The sequence below is a fragment of the Physeter macrocephalus genome, chromosome 18, assembly GCF_002837175.3.
Source record: "Physeter macrocephalus isolate SW-GA chromosome 18, ASM283717v5, whole genome shotgun sequence".
Classification (NCBI taxonomy): Eukaryota; Metazoa; Chordata; class Mammalia; order Artiodactyla; family Physeteridae; genus Physeter; species Physeter macrocephalus.
The window spans coordinates 80,270,173-80,292,667 of NC_041231.1; the positions used below are offsets into that span (position 1 = coordinate 80,270,173).

Consider the following 22,495-nt stretch of genomic DNA (forward strand, 5'->3'; position numbering starts at 1 on the left):
CATAGGTGTGTGGGTTTATCTCTGGGCTTTCTATCCTGTTCCATTGATCTATATTTCTGTTTTTGTGCCAGTACCATATTGTCTTGATTACTGTAGCTTTGTAGTATAGTCTGAAGTGAGGGAGTCAGATTCCTCCAGCTCCGTTTTTTTCCCTCAAGACTGCTTTGGCTACGTGGGGTCTTTTGTGTCTCCATACAAATTTTAAGATTTTTTGTTCTAGTTCTGTAAAAAATGCCACTGGTAATTTGATAGGGATTGCATTGAATCTGCAGATTGCTTTGGGTAGTATAGTCATTTTCACAGTATTGATTCTTCCAATCCAAGAACATCATATATCTCTCCATCTGTTTGTGTCATCTTTGATTTCTTTCATCAGTGTCTTATAATTCTCTGAGTACAGGTCTTTCACCTCCTTAGGTAGGTTTATTCCTACATATTTTATTCTTTTTGTTGCAATGGTGAATGGGATTGTTTCCTTAATTTCTCTTTCTAATCTTTCATTATTAGTGTATAGGAGTGCCAGAGATTACTGTGCATTAATTTTGTATCCTGCAACTTTACCAAATTCATTGATTAGGTCTAGTAATTTTCTGGTGGCATCTTTATGATTCTCTGTGTATCATGTCATCTGCAAACAGTTTTACTTCTTTTCCAATTTGTATTCCTTTTATTTCTTTTTCTTCTCTGATTGTCATGGCTAAGACTTCCAAAACTATGTTGAATAATAGTGGTGAGAGTGGACATCCTTGTCTTATTCCTGATCTTAGAGGAAATGCTTTCAGTTTTTCACCATTGAGAATGATGTTTGCTTTGAGTTTGTCCTATATGGCCTTTATTCTGTTGAGTTAGGTTCCCTCTATGCCCACTTTCTGGAGAGTTTTTATCATAAATGGGTGTTGCATTTTGTCAAAAGCTTTTTCTGCATCTATTGAGATGATCATATGGTTTATTAGCTCTCCTCGAAATGTCTGATAGAATTTACCTGTGAAACCATGTGGTCCTGGACTTTTGTTGGAAAATTTTTAATCAAGTTTCCAATTTCTTACTTGTGATTGGTCTGTTCATATTTTCTATTTCTTCCTGGTTCAGTCTTGGAAGGTTATACCCTTCTAAGAATTTGTTCATTTCTTCCAGGCTGTCCATTTTATTGGCACAGAGTTGCCTGTAGTAGTCTCTTATGATGCTTCGTATTTCTGCACGCACACTACATTTTTGGTATAGCTCTTGGTAATTATCAATTGCCCTACCCATGTTTATGTAACTAGTCATTGGTAAGACTGGGATCAAAATGTGATGTTCCTAAACTTCTCTTTTGCATACCCCATGGCCATTCGTCATGAACGCTTAATAAGTTCATGTCTCACTTTTCAGCATTTTCTTTTCCTTGTCTCCCTTGGGGCCACCCTACTGTGATTTTTGTTTTGAACCAGGCTGTGAGCACTTGTATTTTAGTACCATGAGCTCTTTTACCTATTATTACAGGGTCAGCTTGTAATTTCAGCTCAGTTTCTGCCTTGACTCTTGACAAGGAGGAGGGTGGGGTCATCTAAATGCCAGTAGCCATGGGACAGTGAGAAGCTGAGAGCAGGGTCTGGGTGAAGGCCAGATACTGGGGCAAGTGTGAAACAGTGCTGTGCTGGAGCTGGCTTGTACTGGCTCAAGAGGACTGACTGTTGTTATACTTTCAGGAATTTTGCAAGCTGGTTGTAAACATAGACATCCTTAAAAATTAAATTATATAAACTTGTATTTAAATAAATTAGATTGAAAACAAAGGTTATACATCCTCAAAACACATCACTTTGTAATTGTCTACATTTCACTATGCTCTTAAGGTTTTGGAAACTATTGTATCTGTGTGGTGGGAACACTGTGTCACGATGTGCCCATCTCCATCTCTTTCTAACTCCATGTTTAGTGACGTCACATTGCTAGATTTAAATAAGCCATGGTGGGGGACTTCCCTGGTGGTCCAGTGGGTAAGACTCTGTGCTCTCAATTCAGGGGGCCCGGGTTCCATCCCAGGACCGGGAACTAGATCCCACAGGCCGCAACTAAGAAGCCCTCATGTTGCAACTTAAAAAAAAAAAAAAAAGAAGAAGAAGAAGAAGAAAGATCCTGCATGCTGCAACGAAGATCACGTACGTGTGCTGCAACTAAGAGCTGGTGCAGCCAAAAATAAAAATTAATGATAAATAAATATTTTTTTTAAAAAATCAGCCATGTTGGGAGTATTTAACCATGGAGATTGGCAAGTGCTACAAATTAGGAGAGTTGGTTACTGTTATTTACCAGCAAATCTGTGGATCAGGGCATCCTCAGGATGTCCAGTGCAGGAGGATAGAAAGGAGAGTCATAGGTCTACTGATGGGGGAGACACAATCAACTAAGCAGGAAGAAGCAGGATATGTGGAGACTTCGGATGAACTGAGATGCAGGGCAGCTGAGGCTGATGGGGCAAACGGAGAAGAGAGAGTCCTCAACATCCCGGGAGGTCAGCAGGATGTAGACCCTTTTAAAGATTTTGTGGTTCCAGTCCTGTGAGAGCATCTCCACTGGTTTTAAAGATCAAACACCCCTTTGCTAGGGAAGTGTTATTATGTGGTCAGTTGCTACCTTGACTGCTCACCTGTCAACCCATAACTTCTGGCTGGTGTCCTCTCTGGTATTTACTGAGAATAATTGTGGGCTGGGTGAGGTTCGGGGACCCCCTCTAGCTGTTTTGATGAGAGAAAAGTAAATGTTTCAGTCCATTTGGGCTGCTATGACAAAAATACCATTGACTGGGTAGCTTATAAACAACAACAGATATTTATTTCTCACAGTTTTGGAGGCTGGGAAGTCCAAGATCAAGGCACACACAGATTGAGTGTCTGGTGAGAGCCTGCTTCCTGGTTCATAGATGGACAACCTTCTTCTCACCATAACCCCACATGGTGGAAGGGACCAGGGAGCTCTATGGAGCCTCTTTTATAAGGACACTAAATCCCTTTCATAAGCCTCTGCCCTCATGACTAATCACTTCCCAAAGACCCCACCTCTGAATACCTTCACACTGGATAGTAGGATTTAATATATGAATTTGGGGAGGATGCAAACATTCAGTCTATACCAGTAAAGCATATATTTTAAAACCTGGGAGAACATCTTGAGATTTTACCTGCTTAAATTGCACTTTATCTACTAAAGGAAATCCAAAGAAGCCACTACCAGTGAATTCTTCTTTATCAGATACTAAACTCTATGACTAATATTTTACCCAGATTTTCCGAATGATACTTTGTGTAACTTTTCCCGAGGTGGCATGGACCAATGAAAAGTGATCCTAGTGGAATATTTTCCTGTTATATATTTAAGGTTATACAAATGCAGGTTGCATAATAAAACAATTAAACACACTCAGACACAGACACACACAGAAATACACAGACACAGAGACACCATATGTATTATTTATTTTGTGCTAAGCATTATGTTAAATGTTCAGATATGAATATAATTAATCCAAACTCAAGAAATTAAAAATCTTACAAAGAGAGAACTTATTCTTAGTCCTTTAGCCTGGAGGAAACAGGCTAGAACTGTGGTTCCCAGATTTTTAAAAAATTTAATTCCTGGGCAAAATTCATGAAGATTTTGATTTTAAATGTATTTCTATTACCCAAACCAGACTGGGATGTATTTCGCCAAGCAGCTTTGTACAAGTGATACTTTGTAACTGAATGGACTATGCAATCAATGACGTTTTCTTAGTTGACACAATGACAAATTTCAATGCTTTTCTTGTAGGCTAAGAGTATTATTAAAAAGAGTAACGTGATAGAAGGATTCCACCCTTTGGAGGGCTTGCTGGACTGGCTGAATGGGAAGCATGTTTTAGTGTGTTGGGGGGAATGGCTGAGATGCCTGGCCACGCACTGGTCCCCGTGAAGCCCTCCACCTCTCAGCTGAGCTTTTACAGATCACGGTCGCGGGGGGTTTGGTATTTTTGCTGCTGATGGCCACCTGGTTGTAACATCTTTACGGTGCCATTTGTATTAAACCCATGTGCCATGTACCCATCCACCTGGATAAGGGTCACATTTGATTATGAAACTGAAGCAGCTTAACAAGGATGCCTAAATCAAAGGTCATTATCTCACATCTCTTCTCAGGTGAGCCAAGACCTGAGTAAACACATCTCCAAGAAATTTTGTCTAATGTACGTTGCTGCCTGTCACATTTTGAAAGTTGAATCTCTGAGCTCCATATGTGAAAAATAGGGCGAATACTTTTCCTTCCTTCTTCCAGGGTGGTTTTGTGCCAACATACATGAAAAAAAAAGTTGAAAACTCAAATGGACTGTAATGATGAAGGAACGGCCTCCGTGTGACCTTAATGGGGTCTATCTTTGAATGATAAGAGAAATGGGACCTAATTAATTCCCTCTATAGTATCATATTTGGAGCACCCACTTCTGAGCACCTGTTAATGTATTAAAAACTCAACCATTTTTCTGAGCATCCATGGACTTGATTTTTCTTTGCAAATTTTATAACAATTTTTTCTTGTGGATGGGGGCAGGAGGTTGAGAGTGTTAATAAAAGCTGAGCACAGCTGCTTTTGTTATTTTCTGTGGAAGTTTCTATCATTACTGATTGTTCAGGGACTGCAAGGCAGCCATGCATTGCCTAATGTCTCCTCGGACTTTTTTGGACCACTATATTCTGGTGAGAGGCACAGCTCCTGATAAATGCAAAACACTTTATTCTGCCCAAATTAAAAAGAAATTCCTATAGTTTTCTTGTATGAATCAGGGACCTTGGTCTCCTTGGTCTACTGAGGTATCCCAAGTGTCGAGAACAGTGGCTGGTTCGTGGAAGATGCTCTATCAATATTTGTTGAGTGGATCAATCTAGGTGTTGTGACCTTGAAATGAGAGAGTCAAAGATTTAATAAAATGGTTTTTATTTTTGTTTTCTTTTAAAATATTTAGTAAAATTATTTTTATTTTACTTCTCTTTTTACCAGAATAGGAACTGATAATGAGTGCTGTTGTTTATTTTTTTTATTTTTATTTTTTTGCGGTACGCGGGCCTCCCACTGTTGTGGCCTCTCCCGTCGCGGAGCACAGGCTCCGGGCGCGCAGGCTCAGCGGCCATGGCTCACGGGCCCAGCCGCTCATCTTCCCGGACCGGGGCACGAACCCGTGTCCCCTGCATCGGCAGGCGGACTCTCAACCACTGCGCCACCAGGGAAGCCCGAGTGCTGTTGTTTATTATTATTATTATTATTTTGTTCAGTGGCTCTTCCTCTCTCTTCCATCTTTCTGAGGGCTTCTTCATCTTGGTGTTTGGAACAATCCTGGATCCGAAGGTGTTATAAATTCTTCTTCTTTTTTCTGCATTATCAGTACTTGGCCCTGAAATGCTCACTTGTAAAGACCACTTATAGGGAGTCTTTCACCTCAATCAATTGTGCAGACACTTGAACAGGACATCACTGTTGTCTACGATACAAGTAATACCTACCAGCTTTCAGGGTCTTATGGGGCTATGCATTTTATGTGCATTAGCTCTCATCCTTACAATGATCCTGGGTATTCCTAATTTTAGTTCTACAGATGAGGAAATTGAAGCTCAGAGTGATTAAGTAACTTGCCCACAGTCTCTGCAGAAACCCACTCTAGCTAGTAAAAGCAGAAAAGGAAGTTATTAAGTCTCACGATATTATCTTTGGGAAGGTCTCTCCGTGGCTTGCAGGCATGGACGCTACACGCAAAGAATGGTGCCCAGATCACAGCACAGATTGCTCCTCATGAGACTCCACTGCCCCTCCCCACTTTGCTGGGCACAGAAAGCCCAGCTCGGGGGGGCAACGTCAGACAGTGGATGCTAAGCTAGAGATGCCGCTGCTGCAACACCTCCACTCGGCCTGTGGAGGACCACTGGCACCTGCTTCTTGCGTTGTCATGTCTGATTAGCTGAGCCCAGGTCACCCGACTACCTCTTAGCTGCGAGGGAGGATGAGAAAGTGAGTTCCTGGCTTCTACCTTAAAGTGCAGTGGACTCAAGGAAGGAAATTCTCCAAATACAGATGAGTGTGTATAGGTGGTGGGTGGTGAAAACAAATGAAAAATGAACAAATGAGTAAAACATCAAACGTTTACTCAGGCTTCTAAGATCACCATCTTTCCATTGTATCACACTGCCTCTTGGACTGAGAAAAACAAACCTTCTAAAACGTAGATGCAAACACCCTCATTGCAGGGTTGATTTTTTATTTTATGTATTTATTTATTTTACTATCAGTGCTATTTTACTACTAAGTTAATATCCAAGGTTTGTGAAAGAGACATTTCACAGAGGTCCTTTTGTTTTCCCATGAGGATACCATATCAACCTAGTAAAAGAGGTGAAAGTTAGGAAATTAGTCCTTTAGTCCTGATATTTCTATGGACTAGCTCTATGCTATTGGGGAGCCTTGAACTCATGAACCCTAGATTCCTCAAAGGGAACACAGAGATAATGACACTTTCCCTGCCTTCTCCACTAGATTAGGATAAAGAACAAATGCAATTTTGCAAGTATAAGCACATAAAAAGCGTTGACGTTTTTATGTAGTTATAGACCACAGGATTATGTTTTGTATTAATTGAACACAGCTAGTATTTGTAGCCAAAACATCAACAACGGCATTATTATTTATTAGCGACCAGTGTTAAGTGTTGTGATATATGCAAAGAACTCTAAGACATGGAACACTCTATCAAGATCAAAACCTCTTACATTAACAATTATAATGTAAAAGGTGAATACTCAAAGGTATCACAGGACCGTACATGATTAGTTGACAAAAAGTTGTATATACCAGTAGTCTTTAAACTTTTAGGATCAGGGAAAAGAGTGAGCATATATCCCCAGATGTGTGTATTATTAATTTACAAGGTATGTATTACGCACATTATGAAACATGCAATTTTTAAAAAAATGAGAAAAAATTTAAATAGATGCTCTCGTGTGTCTTCACGTGTCCCGATGGATTCTCGAGTGCACAGACCACCCCCTAATCCTGGGCAGTGCGCCTCCCTCTTTGGAGCCTGGGTGTGCCAAAGAAAAGAGTATTTTCAGGGAAGGGTGAGGTTCCTCTGAGCCGGAGGTCTTTGGCATACATGAACTGTGAAGACAGAACTTCTACAAGGCCTTGGAAGGCAAATAACATTTTGTATAGCAGAAGGGAAGCAGTAGTAGGCATAATCAGAGAGTGACTGTATTCAGCAGGGGAGATTTAGGGAAAGTCATATGATGGTCTGCAGTCAGGGGACTTGAACTCAAGCCTGGCTCTTCCTCTTAGTAGCTGACTGACTTTGGAGTCACCTAATATTGGAGTCTCAATTTCCTTGGTTGTAGAATGGGGTAATAATAGCTACCTTACAGAGTTAAATTCTGGATCAAATGAGAAGACAGGCATGAAAAGCACTTTAAAATTATAAAACAAAACACAATTGTTATTTATTATTCTTATTTTCTTGGTTCCATAGGCCTTTGCTATGTTGAGTAGGATTCTTTCTTTTTTAAACCATGGGTTGGCCCTCTAGAAAAGGAGGTTTAAATAGTTGACAAACTATGGGAAATGTTCAACTATTCAAGGACTCAGAGAAAAAAAAAAAACACAAAACCTCCCACAGCTATGCCAAGGATTCCTCAGACTTGTGGCAAACTGTATTTCTCAATCTTCGGGTTCACGTTCAAGAGTCCTGAATATGAGTCTCCTATGTGGGCTCCATGTTTCTCATCTCTCCCCATCTCCCCACCTTTTCCCAGACCCCTCCCCACCTCCCATCCCCACCCCCCGGGGTTACTGATCCTTCCATATCCCACCAACAGGACCTGGCTGGAAACACACTGCCTCACCACAGTGTTTGCCAGGCTCAAGCATATGTGTTAGTTCCTCAAAATCTTTTCTCAATTCCTTTTGTTAACTTCCCAGATAAGAGATGTCTTAAAGAAGGGTTGAATAACCTCTGCAAAATGGATTTCCAGAATATCAGAGGTTAAAGCCTTCACTTTCATTTTTGAATTTAAATGTTTGATAAGATAACAGCCACGTTGGAATTTCTGGCATCTGGAGTGTTGCTCAAACCATCACCTAACCCTTTGAGGTATGGATTTTTCAGAAGTGCTGAGTGCGTGCCTCTTTGAGTGGTTCAGATTCTTTCTGGAGCGCTGGGACCACATCCACAGAGATGAAAGTAGGTTTAAATGCATTTAGAGTAGAGTGACAAGGCGGCAGGGACTGGAGGGGCGAACTTCAAACCATGGAGCAGGAGAGCAGGTGATGAAACAGAGAAATGAGAGAAGATGGCAAGTCTTGGGTCCCCAAGACAGCTCACTCGTTCAGTGACTAATTGGTTGAACCACATCCAAAGTGTGAAAACTCCGGTGAAACAAATTCTGACACTACACGAAGATCTTCCTAATAGCTTGATTTTCAAGAGGGCCTGTTGCCATGGTTACTGGAGTTGTAGAAGGCTAGGGGCCTGTTCGGGGTGTCATAGAGAAAGTTCAGTCATTGGATAGTATACAAGCCCTATCATTTATCTTCAGGTCCTATAAAGTTAGAAACCACGTATTGTTATGCAAAGGTGTGACCCTTCAGCTGTTCTTAGTGAGGGAAAAACTGGAAAAAATTTAAATGGCAGCAAAAGGGGATTCAGGGTTGACCCAGGGAACAAACCCAGTAACAAGAGGAGAGGTGATGTAGAGTTTCCCACGCCAGCATCTGCAGGGGTCGCTGTGGCCCAGTGTGGACCGGCCTTGCAGGAGATCTGCGTGGGGCCGGCTAGGTCAGTGGGGGGCTGAGCACACTGTGGTCCTGAGTAACAGCATTGCCCCCTCCCTAGATTCCTTGCCTTTCCATTCCCTGTCCTTTGATTTCTTCAGCTTTCATCTCCTCTTCCCCCACTTTTCCCCTTTATTTTCCTATCCCCTTTTGCCTTACTCTTTTTTTTTAATTTTTATTTTATATCGGAGTATAGTTGATTAACAATGTTGTGTTAGTTTCAGGTGTCCAGCAAAGTGATTCAGTTATACACATGCAAATATCTATTCTTTTTCAAATTATTTTCCCATTTAGGTTATTACAGAATATTGAAAAGAGTTCCCTGTGCTATACAGTAGGCCCTTGTTGGTTGTCTGTTTTAAACGTAGTAATGTGTATCTGTCAGTCCCAAACTTCCCCCCCACCTTTCCCCTTTGGTAACCATAAGTTTTTCTATGTATGTGAGTCTGTTTCTGTTTTGTAAATGGGTTCATCTGTATCATTTTTTTTTTTTTTAGATTCCTCATATAAGCAATCTCATATGATATTTGTCTTTCTCTGTCTGACTTCACTTAGTATAATCTCCAGGTCCATCCATGTTGTTACAAATGCCTTTTTGCCTTACTCTTACCGAAGCTTTGATTTCATTCCCAGTCCTTGGTCGCCATACCTGGGAGATTGCTAACCCTTCTACATCTTCCCAGCTGAAAAGAAAAAAGCCAAGTTTTACTGAGAATAAACATTAAATGTTATCTAAAGCAGTGGTTCTCAATCTTGGCTGAATATCAGAATCAACCGGGAAACTTACAAAAAATGTTGCTGGGCACCTCCCCCCAACCCCGCCCCGAGGTTCTAATTGGATTGGTCTGCAGTGTCACTTGCGCTCGGGGAGTTTTACAAGCTCCCCAGGTTGTTCTAACGTAGCCAGGGTTGAGGCTGTCATCTAAGCCTTCCTGAAGTATCTCAGCTATGTAAATATTTGCCTCCAACCAGCCAACGTGAGGTAAGCATTTCCTCCTCCTCCCTCGGGTCGGCCACGGTGCTCTCAGCAGAGAGGCCTGACTCTTCCAACCCCTTCCAGCTTAGCATGTCAATGCAGGGAACATAGGTTCGAGCCCTGGTCTGGGAAGATCCCACGTGCCACAGAGCAACTAAATCCGTGTGCCACGACGACTGAGCCTGCGCTCTAGAGCCTGCAAGCCACAACGACTGAGCCCGCGTGCCACAACTACGGAAGCTTGCGCACCTAGAGCCCGTGCTCTGCAACAAGAGGAGCCCCCGCAATGAGAAGCCCCTGCTCGCCGCAACTAGAGAAAGCCTGTGCACAGCAACGAAGACCCAACACAGACAAAAAAAATAAATAAATTTAAAAAAAAAAAAAAAAAAAAGGAGCTTAACATGTGCTCCTTTACATGTTTCTGGTATTTATCCATTCAGCCACCACAGGGAAATTCTGCTCTTCAGGGTTATAGAAAATAATTATTTTGTCCCCTTCTCTTCGTGTTTTTACAGGCAAGGTAAGTTAGGATTATACCCAGAAGTTCATTATCAGCTTGTTGATTGTCTGCATCAGTGGTTTTCCACACTGGCTGCACCTCAGAAACGCCTAGAGAGCTTGTAAAAAATATCACTGTCCAGGTTCCACCCAAGAAAATTTAAACCAGAAACTCTTGGTGTAGGACGAAGTCTTTTTTTTTTTTTTTTTTTTTTAAAGCTCCCCAGTGATTCTAATGTGGTGCCAGGGTTAAGAACCACTGGTCTGGGTTCTAGGCAAATTTGTCCTAACTTCTTGCAATCCTTCCTTTGCTCTGTCCACTAGCTGTAGCCATTGCAAGTCAGTGTTTTTAGCCCTACTCAGAGGAAGTAGGCTATCATCTCTCTTCTCCTCTCCTACTTTGTAGGTCTCTGACTTCTAGGTCACCATCTCCTACAGTCCAGATTTAACTCTTTCTCCTTGGGGTGCCTGCCTGGGAAGTGTCAGTCCCAGCTCCCCAAAACTAGGATAATAAATGTACTTGTCTGCGTTCATTTTCTATCCGATGTGATGAACGAATCTATGCTCACATGGTAATAATTCCTTCAGTGAGTTAATATATTTCCAATCCACAGCATAGACCTGAAACACAAGGATACTTTAGACCCAGGGCCATCGCAAGGGGATGGTGGTACTGTGGAGAAGGTCGAGGACCAGGAGTCATTTTCCTGTTTCTCTCTCTCCCCACGGTACTCAACTGCCTTCTCCCCACCTCCCTCCCAAACTAGAGGCTCCTTCAGGAGAGGGATCCAGGCTCTGCCAGGGAAGAGGAGGATCTCTCACACAAGCCTGTTCCTATGTGGTCAGTGGTTCTAAAATAAAAAAGGAGAAGGATGAAGTAAAAGCATGAAATAAACTGCTGTAGGTCACAATTCTCCATATGCTTTTTTAAAAAAATTGAGATATAGTTGATTTACAATATTATGTTAATTTCAGGTGTAAAGCAGAGTGATTCAGTATTTTTATAGATTACACCCCCATTTAAAGTTGTTACAAAATAATGGCTATATTCCTCTTGCTGTACAATATATTCTTGTAGCTTATTTTATACCCAGTAGCTTGTACCTCTTAATTCCCTACCCCTATCTTGCCCCTCCCCCCACTGGTAACTACTAGTTTCTTCTCTATATCTGTGAGTCTGTTTCTTTTTTGTTATATTCACTGATTTGTTTTTATTTTTTAGATTCCACATATAAGTGATAACATGCAGCATTTGTCTTTCTCTGTCTGACTTTTTCCACTAAGCATATATACTATGCTTAGCGAAATAATTCTCCATGTGCTTTGAGTAATTGTGATAATCGAAAACAGACTACTAACGACAAATCCACTTATCCTTTTGTCTTCCACAGAACATTTCTTCTGATTTTTCTCGTCACCCCACCAAAGGGCCAGTCTAGCAAACCAGGCTATACTCCTAACTTGGGAGGTGAGTACAAAGTAAAGGGGACCCCATATATAGGGCCTGTATGTGATATTTCTTTAAAAAAATCACAATTTGATTAATTCTAATCAGAAATGATTTTTTCTTGGTTGAAAGGATTCTTCTCATGCAACCTACTCTCACCTAGCTCTGGTTAGAGATATATTCACACTTCTAATTCTTGGACTTCTGAAATTTGTATTGTCCCTGCAGAACAGTCAGGCCTGTCCGAGGACGCGTGTAAATCAGCCTGAGTGTATTTGAGAGGGAAGTGAGCAGATGAGCTAGTGCTACCCAGCTTCTCCCTCTTTTCCTCCCCTTTAGTTCTCCATCCCCAGGACATCCTCCATGATATCAACAACATCCCCAAATTTCCCACTGTTGCCCCCTCTCTTCCCCAGTGTCAAAAGATCAAGGAATTATGATACATACTATCCATGTGAGAACTCGGAGATAGTGTAGAAGTTAATTTACATTTGCAGGAGGGTCTGAGACAGAGAGAAACAGAGGGAAGGGAACCACAGGGTGAAACAGACAGACAGGGACACTTAGCGAAATGGCATGGCAACTCAGAGTTGGAGGAGAGCCGCCAGATACCCCGACATGTGCAGCCAAGTCTTCCAATCCTCTATCTCCATTTCCCTCTAGATCTAGAGAGAGAAGACCAGACAGGGAGATGGAGACACCCACGCTGGGACCTCCACCTTCACAGTGAGACAGAGAGATGCAGAGAGAGAGGCTGAGGGTTACAGAGAGAGACCCAGAGAAATACAGAAAGAAACAGAGAGCAACAGAGACACATAGAGTGACAGAGACAGAGAGCTGTAGAGAAAGCCTTCCTCCCCGACCCCAGTACATCCGGCTCCAGCAGCCTCTGTGGCTGAGACCTTCTGCAGCAACCCTTGTACAAAAAAGGGCCTTGTACAAAAAAGAGGTCTTTTTCCAAGAGGAAAGGACGTGGTCCAGCTTGCAGAGAGACAAGGTTTGTGACTCAGCATTTGCGGATGAGAGAACAAAGCTGTTCCCTAGATTCCAGAGTGACTTAAAGGGAAGAGACTCACCATTTGCCAAGGGGTTCTACCCAAAGGGGCTTATTGTTCAGGAAAGAGTGAATCCACGATGCAGTTGTCATGAGGCTTTTGGATCTTTGCTGCTTGTACATTAAAGCTGTGACTGTCTGTTCTTGACCAGGTCATACATTTCAGGAGCGCAGGACCCCCAGGAGAAATGTGCAGATTCCTGTCTTCTTGCCTCTGGCGAGCATGAAGGAAGCTTCCGTCTCAGTGGTGCTGATGGAGGAGGGCATGAAGTGCGGAGAGGATGGAAGCCCCCTGTCTAAGCTGTTCTGTGCTGCTAATGTTTCTCCCCTACCCACTGTCAACATATATATATATATATATATGCCATGCTGGGTTTCCACAGGGGGACAGCGGAACCTTGGTCTTGTCAGGGTCTCTAGCTCCATGCTGCTGGGATCACATTTATGCCCAGGAAGAGAGCTCTGGCTCAGCTTGGCAGTGGTGGCCTGGGATGTCAGCTGGCTGGATTCTGTGGGTTGCTGAGGGAAGGCCCTCATGAATGGTCACCAAGAGTTGGGCCGACTCTAAGTAGGTCATTGCTGGTTCTTCGGACAAGAGGAATCCAAGAGCCAGTATGTTAAACTCCTCCAAATTTAATTGATTGCATGGTCAGCCTGGCTTGGGCTTAGATGCAACTTCTTTGGCTGTGAGGCAAGCAAAACGCACAGAGCTTTTGAGCCAGAAATGTGTTTATTTTAAGTTAAGGAGACTGAAGCCTGGAGTGATGGGTAACAGCTAATCAAGGCTTGAGCCAGAGGTAGAAACCCAGGTCTGCTGGCTTCCAGTCCTGGACTTTCACCTCAAGACCAAGGAGCCACCAAGGGCCTCTCTGTCCTACTCTGACTATGTAAGATTAACCCCTACCAACAATATGGTGTTTTGAGACCTGTGATGAGGAAGGAGAAATATTATATTTCCAGGAGAGAGCTACTCATTTCCCTAACATGTATGTGAACAAATTCAACATTCAAATCAGGAACCACCTGATAGGAAAGCAGTATTATAGGTAAAAACCCTTCTAGAAAAAAAACAGAAGAAGAAGCTCCTTTATAAAGCCAGCACACAGGCAGATGTAGCAGAAGAAAATTAGTGGATAAAGGAAAAGGGGCAATGGGTAGTCCCTAATTATCCTACCAAGAATCCAGTATTAATGATGTAACATTACAAATGGGAAAGGGAGACTCACTTTGTGAATGAGTAGGGTCTCTCTCTCACTTTTTTAACTACAGAAAACTTCCTCTAAGTAGGAAAGTTTGAGAAAGCAAAAGTATAATAATCAGCAGGTAGAAAAATATACAAACCGGGAGAATGAGTCATCTTAAGTGGCATTGCTCATCTTGGGACAGCAATTGCACCCTTTTCAAATGAAGTCAGAAAGAAGTTTTAATTTGACATTTCCCAGTATCTCCGTAGGGTCTCTTCAAGGGAAGAGAATGGGACGGGCACAGTCCTGGTTTTCTCAATGCAGAGATTTCAGGATGAAGAAATGTCATTTATCCTGAGTCAGCATATTGAAGTGAAGATGGACTCCCATGGAGCTAAATGGTTACAGGATTTTAACTCTGAAAAAACTTTAGAAAAGACTGAGTCCAATTGCCTTGTTTTACAGATGGGAACACTGAACACGAGATAGACAGACAGAGAGAGGAGAGAGAGAGAGGTTGGCCTTTCATCTGTATTGTGCTTTGAGCAATCACATCTAGTATGAAAGCACACTCTGCTCAGATGGACTCACTCCTTAAGAGAAGATGGCGGCAAAGACACTCTATCTTGGGATTATTATTAATTAAGAAAGGCTCATGGATGCTAACAGAGAAACTCCGGAATCATCTGGGAATCCCTTGAAGAAGCTGAGCCTTCTCTCCTGTTACCCACAGCCCAGTCTGCCCCATCCTGAAAGGTGTCAAGGAACTGCACTGATCAGGCTGACCATGGAAGACCCAGGGTGGAGACAGACGCAATGTCCCCTTCACACCTCACCAAGGAAGTGACTTGGTCGGGTGGCTCAAGGAGAAACTGGTGGTAACAGTGTCTAAGGCAGATGCTTGGGTAGAGCACCTAGTACTTGATAATCCTTGGGAGAGTTATTGAAATTCCTGGGGCTTTGGTTTTCCCAACCAGAAACTGAGGAAAATGGAGCCTACCTCATAGGGCTGTTGTAAAGATTAAATGAATAAATGTAGGTAAAATACTGAGACTAGTACTTGGCAAATAATAATTGGCCATTAAAATGTTAGCTGTTTTTATTAGAGTACCTGTGAATTCATGCCCACACACACAGACACACAGACACACACACACACACCACACACAACCAAACACACAGCCATGACCTTTGGCCTGAGTTTGGATGAGACACTCTCATGGAGTTGGTTCATTGACAGCTAAATGAAAGTGTTAAGTGTTGGATTCAGTCTCTTTCATCAGGGCTACCAGCCAGCAAAATATGCGGAAGGATCTTTTCATTCAATGTTTCCAGAGTTGTGATATATGGTTCCCTGCCCTGGAAACAGGGTATGTCAGAGAGTGTACATATATTCAGGGCACTCTGAGCTCTGCGTCACTTTTTGCCTTCTCTGTGAAGTCTTCCCTGACCTGTCCAACCAGAAGTGTTGATTCTCCCCGCTGATTGCCGACAATATTTATCATCTGTGCCATTCACTGTATAGTCAGTATTTACTGTGTAATATTGTTTATTTACTTTTAGCTTTTTTGTGTGCATGTATTTTCTTTCCCAGATAAGACTGTAAACCTCCGGGGACAGAATTACTTTTGTTACTCGCTACGTCACTCACTTTTGTATGTCCAAAGAGCAGAGCAAGGTGCTTTGCACGTAGAATATGTTTAATAAAGTCCTTTGATTACACAACCAAAGGTTTGATGATACTGACTTTTTAAATTTCCAAATGACACAGTACTTAACTAGTGACCAAAATGGAATGACCTATTTCCACAACATCGCCTCCTCGAGCCTCAGGACTACAAAAGATGTAACAAAACTCCTTTCACTTATTTCTCCTTCATGCCAACATCTCCTCTGGTAATATTCAAATGGAGGTTTCCTTGGATTTGGGGGGCAAGGAAGGTAGGTAGTAAATGGGAGACACTAGAATTGGGATGCGTGGGACTATTTGGGGGTGAGAAGGACAATCCAACTGGCTACCCTGTCCCAAGTCAGATCAAGGGTAGTTTCCCTCAGGTGGAATTCTATATCTGAATTCCCCACGGCTGTGTACCAAGGTAGAGGCTCAATAAGAACTCCTTGGGCCAGTCATTAAAAAATAAAACAAAAATACCTTTGGTGTTAAGGTAGGGATTGGATCACGAAGTACTGATCAGTGTCCTAGTCAGTGTTTTCCAAGTTCAACGTCAGTACAGGCAAAAATGTGGTCGCCTTTTAGAATCAACTACAGTGACACAACCTGGCATTTTACCCCCTGCGTTCTAATTACCCCAGTGCAGTAGGTGCAGCAGAGTCTCATGTGATCGTCTGAGATGAAGAGGAGGAATGAAAAGACAAACAAGTGACTCATTTTAATGGATTTGCTTCAGACGAGAGAAACCTGTAATTTCTCTTAGACGTGTTTGACGGACCCACTGTGCAGTGAATCACAGGCTTACACAAGCCTTGAAACTCAGGGCAGGTTTACAGTTCTCCCATTGGCTTCTCACCACGGCGGCTGGTTTACACCGGGGCCTCCTGGACTTCCTTTCAAAGATGGAGAAGACAGATCCCAGCCACTGACGGGGACCTTGGGAGGTTCCAGAGCCAGCACAGTGATGGTGGTGCATAGTGGCGGGGAGCCCAGCACCAACCCTCCTGCAGGGCTGCTGGATCTCCTGAATGCTGTGAGTACACACGCCATGCCGACACCTTTTCCTACTGAAGGCAGGATTGTTGTTAGACCTATTCCAGAATGGGGAAAATGTGTGATTTATGATGTTATTTTCTGGAATGCTTGCTGCTGCAGGAAACTTCCCTACCGTTATTTAGAGATTGGCTAACTCAAGTTTGGAGTATTTCCTCAGTCTCTTTTACATTTGTTTTTCTTTAAAAAGTCATTTGTCAGGCTCTAAATTGCTCACTTCTAGGGGGGGAAATTGCAAAGCACTTTGTTAGGCAATTAGATTCTCTGTTCTCCAATAGTCCCCCTTACTTGATAAACTGCATGAGCAAACTAGTTTTCAATCCCTTCCTTCAGGCTGAGTGTAAAGCTAGATTTTTTTTTATGAAGCATGCTTTAATAGTCTCTTCTTTTAGTGGGGTTGACAAAGCTGTCCTTATATCAACTTAAAGGGAAACATTTCCTCCACTTACTGCTGAAACCTATCTCCCCTCATTTTTTTTTAATTTAATTTTATTTAGTTTTGGCTTCGTTGGGTCTTTGTTGCGGTGTGCGGGTGTCTCCTTGCGGTGGCTTCTCTTGCTGCAGGGCACGGGATCTAGGCGTGCGGACTTCAGTAGTTGTGGCATGTGGGCTCAGTAGTTGTGGCTCGGGGGTTCCAGAGAGCAGGCTCAGTAGTTGTGGCTCACAGGCTTAGTTGCTCTGCGGCATGTGGGATCTTCCCGGACCAGGGCTCGAACCCGTGTCTCCTGCATTGGCAGGCAGATTCTTAACCACTGCACCACCAGGGAAGCCCTCTCCCCTCATTTTGAGTGGCCAATATTATGCCGTTTGATGGTCTATATTCCTTAAACTCTGAGGACAATTGTGGGATCTCTAAAATGTGCATCTTAAGATGCTATTTTTTTATTTTAGTGTCAGCCCTCCAGAGTTTTCTTCATGGAGCAGGGCAATTGCCTGTCATATCAATTTCTTTAACATCATATAAGTATCAAGATAGTTGGTGACATGCTGGAAGCTTTCCAACTCTGAGGTGATGTGATTATTCAAACTTATCAGAATTTGAATCCAGACTGCAATTCTCAGAGAAGATATTGAGCTACAAAGACACTGGCTGGATGTCATCTAAAATAACCGAGGATGAGATGTTTCTGATTATAGAAGATCTTTCATATCTTTCTTTTCCCCCAAGGCTCTTTATGAAACAGCTCATCCATGGCAAGGGAGAACCCATAAGAGAGACTGAATACATTCTATTATCGAGGCCAGAAACACACAAACAACTTGTTCGGCCGTCTGGCTGTATAATCTGTCCTAATTACACTAGTGGGGTAGACAGGAAGTTAGGCTGAGGGGAGCAAAAGACACACACCCACCCCTCCAAAATGTGGGTCACCTAACTCTTAAGTTCCTCACCCTCCAGTTAACCTTTCTGAATTTGTCCTTCCCATCAGTGGGACTGGCCAAGGAGTATGCCGTAAGGTGCTGTCTAAAAGATTAGCAAACGAGTGAGAATAGGTCCTCCCTTTCACCTTGGGGTGAAGTTCAGTGGAGCGGAACACTTTGGGAAAGTATCCACTTTGTTTACAAGCATTCCCATCCAGCTCACCTCAGAGTGTTTTGCATGAAGAGGTTTGAGAGGTCATACTTTTCCATGCATTCCTTTCTGTCTGCCTGTGGATACAGTTCCCAGGCTGTATTTCCTATTATTTTCTTTGAGAGTCCTGATACGAGCCCTTACTCAGCGTGTTCAGACAGGTGGGGAGGGCCTCACTCTGCGCGAGTCCTCTGCCCCAACCCCACCTAGCATCTAGTATCAGAAATATGTTCCAGGACCCAGGAAGCCTAACTGTATTTTTGAATTCCAACTCAGAAACCCAGCTCCAGGTACAAAGATGGGACAAATAGAAGATGGTGTTTAAGGACAGCCAGCATCTTCTGGGTCTGTCCAGGGAAGCAATGTTTCGTGATTTCCGACTTTGTGGAGACAGTGTGGAAAGACACTTGCACTGTCATGTCTGTGACAGACATCACTAATCTGGCAGTACGCTGTTTCCTGCTGCATCTAGATGAGACCTCACAATCCTTTTTTACATAAGGATGTAGTATAACAAAGGGGAGGTCCATTAGGCTGGGTGCATTTCTACTTAATTTACCAGGTTCCAAAATGATCTAGCATTGCAAATATGCTCATCTGCTCTCCTAAATAGGAAAGTTGCCTTGTGATTTTAAAACAAAAGCTTCAGAAGCTGGCATCATTCACACCTTTATTCATTTAGCCAACAAATGTTTACTGAGTGTCTATTATACATCTTATGCTCTGTGGGATCCTGGGGACAGAGAAATGTCCTTCTGTGTCCACCTCCTAGTTAATGATAACCTGATTTTTCCACTAAGCGTAGCCTACTTTCTCTGGGGCTCTGAGACTAAAAGCACTAAGCCCAGTGCTCTGCTGACCCCTTCTCATTAGGTCTCAGAGCACAGGCAGTGGTATGGAAGGTACTCATTGCTGTGAATTCTCCACAGAGCTAAATCCTGAGATGCAGCCCCTCTGGGACTTTTGGGTGTAGCTATATTTTCCTTTAAGCCTCTGAAGCCAGCAAACACTATTTTCTCTCTCTCTCTTTGACATAATCACCATGTTAGAGCAGGGAGACTGGCTTCCATTCAGCTACCTAGAATAGCTGCTTATTATTAAATGAAAAACAGAAGTGTATGGTAGGAGGTAATTCACACCTTACCTTTGTGAAGGATGCACAAAGAGAGGCGGTTGTGGAAATAAGGAGTGATTGGAACTTCTTTAGTTCCTGAGAAGCTGCCATTCCAGATTGCTTGTTGCTTTTATCTCTGAAATAAGTCTTCCTTCAGATACTTTGGGAATAAGATGCGGCGTGCCTTTATTGGATGACTAGGGTACAAGTTGGAGGAAGTTTCTTTGTAAATGTCAGATAGCTATTTATTTACCTAATTACCATAGAGAGCTTCAGGTGAGAGTTCTTTTGCATCTTGTTTCTTTTCCTCTTTTTTATTCTCCATTTCTGAGTCTGGTTTGCCCTCCCTGTGATCATCCCATACTTCTGACTGCCATGCATAGGTGCCTGTCTTCCCTCCAGCTCTACTCTGAACGTCATGTCAAGTTTCAGGATAATTCTTACGTGTTTCACGGATTAAAGATTGCCTGCCCACTGTCGCCTTCTTTCAGGATGCACTAAGGCCAGGACTATTACTCTCTGCTGGGCTACTTTGGATCACGATGTGAGTGAATGAAAGGAGCTCCCAGGAAGGTGTTAGCACAGGACTGGCACGGGGTAGGGTCCAGAAAAGGCATGTGAAGCTTGAATCTGGAGCGATTAATATGCTCCAAAATAGCATACTGTCTTTGGATAGCAGCCTTCAACTCTCCCAAAGCACTTCTGATGATCAAGTAAATTTGGTAAAACCTGTGTGACAGTCTTGTCGCTTCAAGAACTCTCAGAGCTTTGCTATGCAAATGTATGTGCGTGTGGAGGGGGGGGCGGGGGCGTGGTTGGTGGTACTGGTACACAATGTTTCCCAAACTGATCTGACCATGGAACCCCTTAGTCTTTTATGAGAACAGTGATCCACAGAAAAGCACATCAGGACATGATGCCTTGGCCAAATCCAATAGACACCAAATTGTTTGCCCGCTAAGAGTAAAGCAGGCAGATTTCCTGAATTCATAGAACATTTATACAAATGTCTTCAGTGTTGTTTTTCTTCCACCCTTTTTTTTCTTTACCTTTTGGTGCCTGGGACAAATTGTTGCCAAACAGGTGGTGGATAATGTGTGCATCCCAGGATAAATATGCATTTTTGCAGCGTCATTCTGTCAGGATTACTGCTTACTCTTTTCATTTCCCCCCAGCTGGGTATTAGGATCTTGATTTAAACAGCCAGTGACAGTTCTTCCCAACAAAGTGTTTTTCTGCCACCATCTCCAGGGTGTTTGTAGAACTAGGGATTTTATAAAGACACACGATTTCATTGATAAACTGAACACTCTGTAGAACCAGAAGGCAGTACATGGTATAAAGGTAATTTAAGCATCCTGGACAGAGAGTAACTCTGGATTCTCCATGTAGGATAGGACCTGGCATGGACTCCGGCCACTCTTCGCGAGGAACTAGTAAACCCCTCGTCCAGGTGAGTGTCCAGGTGAGCTGGCTTTGGTTACGTTCACGTCTGAAAGCTTTTCCTTGCAGTACTGCCTGTGTGTTGCTGATGATCTTCTAGACAATTTAGTTTATGTTTAGATTTTGTGTCTTTTTTCTTCTCTTTTCCTCATTCAAAACCTAGGTTTCTTTTCCTCGTTCATCGGTACTGCCATCTAAATGCCAGTGCCGATGGGACAGCGAGAAGCTGAGAGCAGGGTCTGGGTGAAGGTGAGACCCTGGGTCAGGCATGAGGCAGTGCTGTGCTGGAGCTGGCTTGTACTGGCTCAAGAGAGCTGACTGTTATATTTTCAGGAATTAAATTATATAAATATACCCCTTGAAAGAATTTTCCATACCGGTTGTATTTCAACTTGACATTTGGACCATTGAGATGAAACAGGATGAACCCAGAACCATAGATTCATAACATGCCAGAACTGGGAAATAAGACATGCATTAGAAATGAGATTCTAGTCCAACCTAGTCATTTTCATAAGTAAGGAGACCCAGAGTACATGTGAGATTTGCCCAAAGCCACCCAACTAATAATCATGAGAATTAGCATTCTCCTTGCTTTGGACTTTTTCAGTGAACCACACTCCCTTGAATTCAAGTATCTGTGTATTTATAGATCTTGAAGATGAATTTTGGCCTAGCTATCTGTCTTTTCAAGCACCAACTGAAATTGCCATCATTGTTATATTAATTAGAAAGAAGTCATTTATTCAACCAACAATTTCTCAATAAGAGCCACTTTAAAAATAAACAGAAAGCTTTCTGGACACATTGAGAGTCAGAATTTACGGTCAGTTAGTACTGCGTGTGACTTTTAATGCCACAGTTCATCAGCTCTATGATAGGCATTTTTTATTCGCCTCTGAACATTTTTGAAATTGGAATGTATTGTACAGTTAGTGGCATGTCATGGTTTCATTGGCAAGTTCTTTTCTTTTTCTTTCTTAATGGACATAAAAATAATAATGTTGCTTACAATGTTGGGTTCAGTGAAATACGGTAATTTAGTTCTGTGTAACGGTGTCAATTTGGGTACTTTCCTTCATGTTTTCATTTTTACACATTTATCTCTAGTCAACCATAGACATGAATATAAATCTATGTGCATTTTGGTCGATGTCATTCCTCATTGACTTCACTGTTATTTTTTCCCCATTTAGAATGCATCGTTAAGCCCAGCCAATGGATCTAAATTGATGAATCGTTGAGGATAAGATGTGAGTATTAAAACCTCAAGGAGAATCTTACTGTATGTAGACATTGTGCTACGTCTTGAAGAGGCATTTTATTTGTACCTGCAGAAATTTTTCAGTTTGGAATTATGCAAAACTCAAAGCTCACTCTAATTATTGTCTTTATCAGTGGTTAATCTAAGAAAGCGTGCTTCCTCCATTCTGTTCTACATAATATCAACTTCTGATTAAGGATTATGCTTATAACAATGCTTCTTGTTATTTTTTAAATTCCTTATTCTCCACGCTCTTTTCTTTTTTTTTGGTTTGTTTTTTTGTTTTGCGGTATGCGGGCCTCTCACTGTTGTGGCCTCTCCCGTTGCGGAGCACAGGCTCCGGACGCGCAGGCTCAGCGGCCATGGCTCACGGGCCCAGCCGCTCCGCGGCATGTGG

General features: G+C 42.5%; 1 protein-coding gene and 1 long non-coding RNA gene across 2 annotated transcripts in view; both read left to right on the forward strand.

The window, feature by feature from the left end:
• The window catches only part of LOC129391509 (uncharacterized), a 17,754-nt gene extending 2,066 nt beyond the window's left edge, over positions 1-15,688 (forward strand). The window contains exons 2-3 of the long non-coding RNA XR_008615729.1: positions 11,686-11,762; positions 12,948-15,688. This is a non-coding gene — a long non-coding RNA (uncharacterized lncRNA). The remainder of the gene's footprint in view (positions 1-11,685; positions 11,763-12,947) is intronic.
• Positions 15,689-16,482: 794 nt separating this feature from the next.
• ADGRF4 (adhesion G protein-coupled receptor F4) overlaps positions 16,483-22,495 on the forward strand; it is an 18,567-nt gene continuing 12,554 nt past the window's right edge. Inside the window, 3 exon segments of the mRNA XM_055080018.1 lie at positions 16,483-16,684; positions 20,784-20,844; positions 22,031-22,087. The gene's annotated coding sequence lies outside the window, so the exon portion shown is untranslated.